Source organism: Procambarus clarkii, chromosome 38, assembly GCF_040958095.1.
Source record: "Procambarus clarkii isolate CNS0578487 chromosome 38, FALCON_Pclarkii_2.0, whole genome shotgun sequence".
In the NCBI taxonomy this organism is placed as follows: Eukaryota; Metazoa; Arthropoda; class Malacostraca; order Decapoda; family Cambaridae; genus Procambarus; species Procambarus clarkii.
Window position 1 is genome coordinate 153258 of NC_091187.1, and position 11743 is coordinate 165000.

At 38.5% G+C, this 11743-nt stretch overlaps 1 pseudogene; it reads right to left on the minus strand.

Moving 5' to 3' along the window:
* Positions 1 to 1331: 1331 nt before the first annotated feature.
* LOC138372137 (voltage-dependent T-type calcium channel subunit alpha-1G-like) overlaps positions 1332 to 11743 on the minus strand; it is a 29300-nt pseudogene continuing 18888 nt past the window's right edge.

Here is an 11743-nt window from a genome sequence, read left to right on the forward strand (position 1 = left end):
GATTTGCAGAGTTACAAGATACGAGCTAGATGGTGTTGAGATTGCGAAGTCGGATTGCGAAAGGGATCTGGGAGTTATGATTAGTAAGAATTTAAAACAAAAGGATCAATGCATGAATGTTCGTAATAAGGCAAATAGGATACTGGGATTTATTAATCGATGCGTTAGTAACAAGAAACCTGGTGTGGTTCTTCAGCTATATCTTGCTCTGGTTAGGCCCCATTTAGATTATGCAATTCAGTTTTGGTCGCCGTACCATAGAATGGATATAAATTCACTTGAACGTGTCCAGCGTAGGATACCTTAAGGTTACCTTGAGGTGCTTCTGGGGCTTAACGTCCCCCGCGGCCCGGTCGTCGACCAGGCCTCCTGGTTGCCGACCTGATCAACCAGGCTGTTGGACGCGGCTGCTCGCAGACTTACGTATGAGTCACAGCCTGGTTGATCAGGTATCCTTTGGAGGTGCTTATCCAGTTCTCTCTTGAACACTGTGAGGGGTCGGCCAGTTATGCCCCTTATGTGTAGTGATGTAGAATCTTCTTGAGGTTATCTTGAGATGATTTCGGGGCTTTTTAGTATTCTCGCGGCCCGGTCCTCGACCAGGCCTCAACCCCCAGGAAGCAGCCCGTGATAGCTGACTATCACCCAGGTACCTATTTTACTGCTAGGTAACAGGGGCATAGGGTGAAAGAAACTCTGCCCATTGTTTCTCGCCGTTGTTGTTGAGAGAGAGGTTTTGAGAGGAGAGTTGTAGTTAAGAGAGGTTTTAGCATGTTTCTTTGAGGGTTTAGTTTGTATGTTCCCAGATTATCCACTTGTTAATCCCATGCTCACCTTGGGTGGAAGATGACATGAAAATTCAATGGGTATGGAGCTAAGTATACTTATGCTTTCTGTCCGTGTCCTTCTCATGCCCGAAACGCTTTGCGTAATAGTGGCTTTAGGCATTGTATGTACTAGCTCTACCTATAAGTCAACCAATCTTTGTAAAAATTTATTGTATGTATGTACCTTATCTAAATAAACATTTTTTTTTTCCTTTTTTTTTTTATTTATTCTTATCTTATTATTATTTCAAGTTGTTAGTGATGTTTGTATATTCATGTTGAATACTACATATATGTAGTAATAAAAGTACTGTTTTTGTGCTTCAAAAATCAACTTAGCATTTTTCTAACAATATAACAACTTTGTACCAACCAATTTCCATTTACTGTATCTGGAATTATTTTTGACATGTCATAAAATACAATCTTAAATCTTATAATGCAAAAAAATTTGCATAAAATTAAAATTAGCTTACAAACAACTTTCTCAAATTTATTATCACATTACCTGAGGATGACAATGATGCCATCAAAAATATTGAAACCATTGCTTATGTAACCAAAGGGTCCCTCGGCAATAATCTTTAGCAACATTTCGACGGCAAACACGGCTGAGAAGACGAATTTGCTCAGTTCTACAATAATTGTCAACATCATTGGCTGGTTATGGTACTCGATGCCCATGCTGAGGGTGTTGATGAGGATAGCAATAAGAATGCCCCGTGGAAAGTATCGGTGATCCACCAGCTTCTTCATACGAAGAAGCTGGTGGATCCGTGTGGATATACACACGAATTTGTGAACAAAATCTGTAGGCTAAAGAAGGCTGTTTTGTCCCCTCATCCTTCCAATCTTCATCACTCCAGTCAGCCTCTGAGTCACAGGAATCAAACTCTGAATAGTAATTTGTGAAACTTGCAGGGGCTTGATCAGCAGAAAAGAATAAAGTTGGTGAAAAGAATAAAGTTGGTGCTGAAAAGTGTTTGACTCCTTTGGCCAATGAAGAATAAAGTGTGTGGACGGAACGGGAGTCAATGCCCAAGTGTGTGGGCAAAGCAGCAGAAAGAGGACCACTAAGTGCCAGTAGTTCTCCACAAGTGAGAGAACCCTTTCCCCCTGAACCATTATTTGAGGGTGTTCGCGAGACATAACGCAAGGAAAATTTATTCTTGTTAAGGAGTAGGAGGGCTGGGGGTAGTAGAGCAGGGGGTAGTAGAGCAGGAGGCATAAGAGAAGGTGGTCCTGGTGTGTGAGGTGATAGGGTAAGGGCTCACGGAAATATGATGGATCTAGAGGTTCATCGTCAGTTTGCGTAGTCTTCTCACTGTGACAGACATTTTTTGTTGCTGTCTCCCCAGCATGACCATGGAGAAGCACTACATCACTGAACATGACAGAGCTGCGTCGATGCTGTCGTGGGGTACAGGTGCCCTGACCACCTGGTGATGGTGGCAAGAGCTCATTGCTGCCATCCCCACTTGTACCGCTTGAGATTTTGAGGAGAATAGGACGATGTGTGGAGGCTTGAGGATCTATGTCAGAAAATTCTGGGCTAATGCGGGGAGCATTATTGTTTCTCGAGTCGTCTGGAACTTCATGTACTTCTGGAGGTGACAAAAGCTGTGGAGATGTTGAGCTTATGTTATTCATCACAGTTAAGGCTCCACCAGGTCCAATGCCACCAACAGTAGGAGCCATGGCTACTACAGTGCTTGGCACTCCAGATGCTCCACCTTCCCGACTGGTAATGCAACCCGTTCTCACACAAGACAGCACATATATGACTTAATGCTTAAAGTCAATATGTTGAATATGATTTAGTACATATGTGATATATTTCCAGTTACCTTTTTTACCAAGGCCCAAACTCTTCCTCACGTACCAATTTACGTGTCACAGTACCCGTCCTTCAACGTAGATAGCACAATAGTCGTGATTGGTTCAATTATAATGAAAATTGTAGTTTACAGGTACCACATGGGTTGTGAAATTTACCTACTATTGTCCATGCTCTTAGAATATTACAGATCAGCTACTTCCTATTGAAGGCTCGTAGTTTTGTTTTGAGAAATATTAGTTGTTCTTAGTAAATTATAATAAGCACTATAAATTATTTCATAGAATAACAGTGCTTCACCAATCAATATTATATACCATCGTTTGCGCTTTAAAAATCTTTAAAGAATGTTTTGTAGGAACGCTAACAGAAAACGATGTTATGTTGGAATGTTTATGGGGTAAACTACTGCAAACATGGGGATCACTTCCACCCACAGGAAGGGAATGGGGTCCAATACCATCCACTGGATGTGTATGGCGTCCACTACCACCGACAGGATGGGTATGGGGCTCACAACCACCCACAGGATGGGTATGGGGTCCAATACCACCCATAGGATGAGTATGGCGTCAGCTATCACCCACAGGATGGGTATGGGGCTCCAACCACCCACAGAATAAGTATGGGGTCCAATAACACCCACTGGATGTGTATGGCGTCCATTGCCGCCCACAGGATGAGTATAGGGTCCAGTATCGCCCACAGGATTAGTATATAGAGTCCACTGCCGCCCACAGGGTCGGTAAAGGGTCCACTACCGCCCACAGGGTTGGTAGGGGGTCAACTGCCGCCCACAGGGTCGGTAGGGGGTTCACTACCGCCCACAGGGTCGGTATGGGGTCCACTGCCACCCACAGGGTCGGTATGGGGTCCACTACCGCCCACAGGGTCGGTAGGGCGTCCACAGGGTTGGTAGGGGTCCACTACCGCCAACAGGGTTGGTAGGGGGTCCACTGCCGCCCACAGGGTCGGCAGGGGGTCCATTACCGCCCACAGGGTCGCTATGAAGTCAACTACCGTCCATAGTGTTTGTATAGTGCCCACTACCGCCCATAGTGTTATTATGGGGTCCACTACCCCTCATAGTGTCGGTATGGGGGTCCATTACTACCCATAGGGTGTGTCGGGTCTATTTTTTTCTGTATAGCAGAGGTGGCAATACTGCTTTTCCAATCTCATTTGTTGTTCAATGTAAAATATTTGTTGCTCGACTTGCAACAATTTATATATATACATATATATATATATATATATATATATATATATATATATATATATATATATATATATATATATATATATATATATATATATATATATATATAATATATATATATATATATATATATATATAATATATATATATATATATATATATATATATATATATATATATATATATATACATATATATATATATATATGTATATATATAACTTTAGAACACTTTCCCACCAGGAGACTCGAACCCTAGCCAGCACAGAAGCCTTCCAGCAACTGGCATAACAGGTACGCCTTAACCCTCTTCACCACCTGCTCAGACCCTTAAAAGAGATGGTAATTTCGGAGAATTTAAATACACCAAAGATCAACACCTCCCAAGAGCACTAGAGCAAGTGAGGGGTCATTTAGACGTTAATTTCATCAAGTCCCTGTTAATATGGGAAGACACAGTGTCTATGCTTAAGGCACAACTCTCCTAAACACGAGAGTGAAGTATACAACTTTAGAACACTTTCCCACCAGGAGACTCGAACCCTAGCCAGCACAGAAGCCTTCCAGCAACTGGCATAACAGGTACGCCTTAACCCTCTTCACCACCTGCTCAGACCCTTAAAAGAGATGGTAAAGAGACACTTTCCCACTTTCCTGGTGGGAAAGTGTTCTAAAGTTGTATACTTCACTCTCGTGTTTAGGAGAGTTGTGCCTTAAGCATAGACACTGTGTCTTCCCATATTAACAGGGACTTGATGAAATTAACGTCTAAATGACCCCTCACTTGCTCTAGTGCTCTTGGGAGGTGTTGATCTTTGGTGTATTTAAATACTCCGAAATTACCATCTCTTTTAAGGGTCTGAGCAGGTGGTGAAGAGAGTTAAGGCGTACCTGTTATGCCAGTTGCTGGAAGGCTTCTGTGCTGGCTAGGGTTCGAGTCTCCTGGTGGGAAAGTGTTCTAAAGTTGTATACTTCACTCTCGTGTTTAGGAGAGTTGTGCCTTATGTATATATATATATATATATATATATATATATATATATATATATATATATATATATATATATATATATATATATATATATATATATATATATATATATATATATATATATATATATATATATATATATAGTGCCTTTGCAATAATGTACCAATGTGTGTATTTGTTGTATTGTATTGTTGAAATACATTGTTCACATGATATACATGTGGAATATTGTTGAAAACATCTTGATGACTTATTAAACCAAAATTATTTTTTAGTCAGAAGAAAGACAAAAACGCGAACTATATGTTAAACCTCTACCAGACAAATATTTTAAGTAAAACCGAAGATATTTGTAGTTTTATACAAGGGGCAGTTTTCATTGCTCGTCGAGTTCGAAAACCGCAGCATTCATCTCAGAACCATGCCTATTTCACACAGATTCCTTAATAAACATAATAATAATAATAATAATAATAATTTTTATTTAGGTAAGGTACATACATAAAGAGATTTTACAAAGTTTGTTTTCTTCATAGATAGAGCTAGTACATACAATGCCTAAAGCCACTATTACACAAAGCGTTTCGGGCAGAGAAACGTAAGAGTTTTATATGTCACAAGAAAGATAGAAATATAAGCTTCATTCTAAATACCTTACCATGGGCATATTTAAATTTAAAGCGAAGATACGTGTACTTTTATAATAGCCGAGCTTTGACCCCGGACAGATTGATCGACCGAGCAACTCTCTCAGAACAATGTTTATTTCAAGTGAATTCGTTAATAAACATATATGTTTTAAATGTCTCAAAAAAGGCAGACATATAAGCTTCACTTTAAACACTTTTCCATAGACATATTTAAAGTTCTAATGAAGATACATGTATATTAAAAATTACGGAGCTCCCACCCCGTACAGACTGAACGACAATACAATACAATACAATTTTATTTAGGTAAGGTACATACATACAATAAATTTTTACAAGGATTGGTTGACTTATAGGTAGAGCTAGTACATACAATGCCTAAAGCCACTATTACGCAAAGCGTTTCGGGCATGATAAACTTAAATGACAAGCTTAATACTAATTGAGCATAATGAGTAGAATGAAAACAAGAAATGAAAACATAGATGAAAAAGCAGCACAAATACAATTATGTCGACAAACAGCGCTCTTTAAAGAAAAACAGACATTGGTTGACAATAGAAGGGTAAGGTAGGTTACAGGGAATTTATTAGGTATAGCTTCGTTTTTAACTTAAACTGGTTGAGAGAGGTACAGTCTTTAACATGGTTGGGAAGGTCATTCCACATTCTGGGCCCCTTGATTTGTAGAGCATTTCTAGTTTGATTAAGTCGTACTCTAGGAATATCAAAACTGTATTTATTTCTGGTGTGGTGCTCATGGGTTCTGTTACAACCTTCTATGAAGCTTTTGAGATCAGGATTGGCATTATAGTTTAGCGTTTTATATATGTATAATACACATGAGAGAATGTGCAGTGACTTAATGTCTAACATATTCAGAGATTTGAGTAGGGGTACCGAGTGATGTCTGGGGCCAGAATTGGATATTGTCCTAATAGCAGCTTTGTGTTGAGTAATTAGAGGACGTAAGTGATTTTGGGTAGCAGAGCCCCAAGCACAAATACCATAGTTGAGATATGGATAGATAAGGGAGTAATAGAGAGTCACCAGGGCAGAGCGTACGTGGTACATAATATCTGATCTTAGAAAGAATGCCCACAGTTTTTGAAACTTTTTTTGATATGTTTAGAATGTGTCCCTGGAAATTCAGCTTGTGGTCAATGAGAATGCCAAGGAATTTGCCATCTAATTTGTTACAAATTTGGGTATTGTTTATTTTGAGATTTATTTGATTAGAGGATTTATTGCCAAACAGAATATAGAAAATTTTGTCAATGTTAAGAGTGAGTTTGTTGGCAGTTAGCCACAGATGGACTTTATTTAGCTCAGTATTTACTGTGGCATTTAGAGCAAGGGGATCAGGACTGGAGTAAATGAAGGTTGTGTCGTCAGCAAATAGAATTGGTTTGAGGTGTTGGGAGACAGAGCAACTCTCTCTCAGATCAATGTTTATTTCACGTAAATTCGTTAATAAACACAAATGTTTTATATGTCTTAAGCAAGATAGAAATAAGAGCTTCATTTTAAATACATTACAATAGACATATTTATAGCTCAAGTGAAGATACATATGTTTTTATAGTAGCGCTCAGTAGCTTGTCGGGCATGGAGTGCAGACGCCTATGCACTTGCCGATATATTGTATAATTAACAAAGATACGCTAATAAAGCCTAAAATCTTATATGCCTCCAGAAAGACCGAGATATGAACATTATTATGATTGCACCAAATGAAATATATCATGTTCGAGAACAAAGATATATCAATTTTAAATTAAGTTTCGACTCTTGCTCGAGAGAGAGGGGGCGACTCTTGCCCCATCTAGTGGAGATTCTGTCCACTAAAGACCCAAAGCTACTCAAACCCTCCTAGCATTATTTAAGTAATGAAGTAATATGGTATATTTACTCTAATGTGGGTGCTGAATGCAGAACATGAGAAAACATATATTTACTCCAAACTAATATAATTTCATTATGAAATAAGTAAATAATAATAATAATAATTTTTATTTAGGCAAAGGTACATACATAAAGAGATTTTACAAAGTTTGTTGGCTATATAGATAAGAGCTAGTACATACAATGCCTAAAGCCACTATTACGCAAAGCGTTTCGGGCAGGAAAAAACACTACTGACTAAAGCTTAAAACTAATGGGTAAAAAGAAAAAAATGCGTTGAGTACAAATAAAAATAGAGGTAAAAGAGGGGGGAACATTGTTGAAAAAACAGCACAAATACAATTACAAATTATTACAGAAAATTACATTAAAACAGCGTTGATTTGAGAAAAAAAAAAAAAAAAAAAAACATACATGGGTTGACAATAGAGGGGTAAGGTAGGTTACAGGGAATTTATTAGGTATAGCTTCGTTTTTAACTTAAACTGGTTGAGAGAGGTACTGTCTTTAACATGGTTGGGAAGGTCATTCCACATTCTGGGCCCCTTGAATTGTAGAGCATTTCTGGTTTGATTAAGTCGTACTCTAGGAATATCAAAACTGTATTTATTTCTGGTGTGGTGCTCATGGGTTCTGTTACAACCTTCTATGAAGCTTTTGAGATCAGGATTGGCATTACAGTTTAGCGTTTTTTATATGTATAGTACACATGAGAGAATGTGCAGTGACTTAATGTCTAACATAATCAGGGATTTGAGTAGGGGTACCGAGTGATGTCTGGGGCCAGAATTGGATATTGTCCTAATAGCAGCTTTGTGTTGAGTAATTAGAGGACATAAGTGATTTTGGGTAGTAGAGCCCCAAGCACAAATACCATAGTTGAGATATGGATAGATAAGGGAGTAATAGAGAGTTACCAGGGCAGGGCGTGGTATATAATATCTGATCTTAGAAAGAATGCCAGTTTTTGAAACTTTTTTTGATATGTTTAGAATGTGTCCCTGGAAATTCAGCTTGTGGTCAATGAGAATGCCAAGGAATTTGCCATCTAATTTGTTACAAATTTGGGTATTGTTTATTTTGAGATTTATTTGATTAGAGGATTTATTGCCAAACAGAATATAGAAAGTTTTGTCAATGTTAAGGGTGAGTTTGTTGGCAGTTAGCCATAGATGGACTTTATTTAGCTCAGTATTTACTGTGGCATTTAGGGCAAGGGGATCAGGGCTGGAGTAAATGAAGGTTGTGTCGTCAGCAAATAGGATTGGTTTGATGTGTTGGGAGGCATTTGGAAGGTCATTAATGTAGATGAGAAAGAGGAGAGGGCCAAGTATGCTGCCCTGGGGAACACCAATGTTGATGGGTAGGGTGGGAGAAATGGTATTATTCACAGAAACACACTGGAGCCTGTCAGTAAGGTAGGATTTGAGGTATTGTAGGGAGTGTCCTCTGACACCATAATGATGTAATTTAAGAAGAAGGTTTTGGTGGTTGACAGTATCGAAAGCTTTACGCAGGTCCACAAATAACCCAACAGGGAACTCATTTTTATCAAGAGCTGTATGAATCGAGTTAAGCATACTAATAAATGCATCGTTAGTGCTTTTTTTGGGCCTGAAGCCATATTGGCAAGGGCTAAGTATATTGAGTTTGGCTAGATATGAGTAAAGCTGCTTATAGATTAGTTTTTCAAAATTTTTTGACAAGTTTGGCAGGATTGATATAGGTCTGTAGTTGTTAACATCTGTGAGATCACCACATTTGTGGACAGGCGTTACTCTCGCTTTTTTTAGAATATCTGGAAAGGTTTGGAGTTCAAGTGACTTGTTGAAGAGCAAAGCAATAGCAGGGGCTAAAGATATGGAGGCTTTTTTGTAGATTAAAGTTGGTATCTCCTCAAGGGCGCCAGACTTGGTTTTAAGGGAAAGGATTATCTCATTGACGTCAATGGAATTAATAGGCTTTAGGTACAGAGACTGGGGATAGTTCCCTGTAAGATAGTCCCTAATGTCAGTACTGGAAGATGAAATATCATTAGCAAGGGATGAACCAATGGAAGAGAAGAACTTATTGAACTCAATAGCAGAATCAGAGACTGAAAGCTGACCATCGTTATTTGACAGGAGAGTCAAATAAGTAGCATCAAAGGAAGTCGACGGTCCAAGCATCAATGTTGTGGAGCGACTTATCCAAGATATATCGTTGATTGGTAAGTGTTTGTTGGCATATCCAGTTGTTGCACTTCTCTGCACAAATTATCACAAATTTAAATTATAATGTTAACAAGTAGAATACGTATTTTTAATAAAATCTAACATAACTAGCCAGAAAACATTTAACATTTATTAAATAATATATGTTTGGAAGTTAAATCGACTTCATAGGACAATAGTTTTGTTATATGGGTGCCGAGTCTGTCCTGTCTGTGGGTGCAGTTTATAGAATTCCTAACACTGATGTGTCCGAATTCAACTCAAACCTTAGAAATCTAATACTTGATAACAGACTGAACAAAAACCACCTAATTATCGCAGGGGACTTTAATATTGACCTCTGCGAGCCAGAACACCCTACTGCTGTTAGCTTCCTCAACTGTTTGAATTCCTGCTTCCTCATACCCTTAATCACTAGACCTACTACAATCACTGATAGCACTGCCACGACTCTAGATCACATCTGGACAAACATAACCTCTCCGCTTACTTCAGGTATAATCACCGATAGCACTACAGACCATTACCATACATTTCTCTTAACTAACAATAGCAAACCACCTCTTGAGTCAAGAGAGATACGTTTTAGACTGCACAATGAAACTGCTATAGACAATTTTATAACTGCTGCTGATAATGTCAACTGGAGTCCGAGTTAGGTAACATAGAGGACATCAACCTAGCAGTGCAATCTTTTCTTCAAAAAACTCTTAGCCTTTATAATACCCACTGTCCTTTACTTACAAAACAAGTCACAACCAAAAGGCTCAACAATCCCTGGCTTACAAAGGGAATACTTAAATCTATTAACAAAAAACATGACCTTGAGAAGAAGTATAGGTTAGGAATTGTCTCCAAAGAATTCTCAAAGAATTACTCATTATTGCTATCTAAGATAATTAGACGAGCCAAAACTAAATACTACGAAGATAAATTTACCCAAATAAAGAGCAACATTAAACAAACTTGGAGCACAATATCACAAATATTGGGATCAAAGAAATCTTTAAATAACAAACCGACTCTCCTTGTCTAATAACGATGGTCAGCTTTCAGCCTCTGATTCTGCTATTGAGTGCAATAGGTTCTTCTCTTCCATTGGTTCATCCCGTGCAAATGATATTCCATCTTCCAGTACTGACATTAAGGAATATCTTACAGGTAACTATCCACAGTCTCTGTACCTAAAGCCTATTAACTCCACTGACGTCAATGAGATAATCCTTTCCCTTAAAACCAAGTCTGGTGCCCTTGAGGAGATACCAACTTTAATTTACAAAAAAGCCTCCAGATCTTTAGCCCCTGCTATTGCTTTGCTCTTCAACAAGTCACTTGAACTCCAAACCTTTCCAGATATTCTAAAAAAAAAGCGAGAGTAACGCCTGTCCACAAATGTGGTGATCTCACAGATGTTAACAACTACAGACCTATATCAATCCTGCCAAACTTGTCAAAAATTTTTGAAAAACTAATCTATAAGCAGCTTTACTCATATCTAGCCAAACTCAATATACTTAGCCCTTGCCAATATGGCTTCAGACCCAAAACAAGCACTAACGATGCACTTATTAGTATGCTTAACTCGATTCATACAGCTCTTGATAAAAAAGAGTTCCCTGTTGGGTTATTTGTGGACCTGCGTAAAGCTTTTGATACTGTCTACCACCAAAACCTTCTTTTTAAATTACATCATTTTGAAGTCAGAGGACACTCCCTACAATACCTCAAATCCTACCTTACTGACAGGCTCCAATATGTTTCTGTGAATAATACAATTTCTCCCACCCTACCCATCAACATTGGTGTTCCTCAGGGCAGCATACTTGGCCCTCTCCTCTTTCTCATCTACATTAATGACCTTCCAAATGCCTCCCAACACCTCAAACCAATTCTATTTGCTGACGACACAACCTTCATTTACTCCAGTCCTGACCCCCTTGCTCTAAATGCCACAGTAAATACTGAGCTAAATAAAGTCCATCTTTGGCTAACTGTCAACAAACTCACCCTTAACATTGACAAAACTTTCTATATTCTGTTTGGCAATAAATCCTCTAGTCAAATAAATCTCAAAATAAACAATACTCAAATTTGTAACAAACT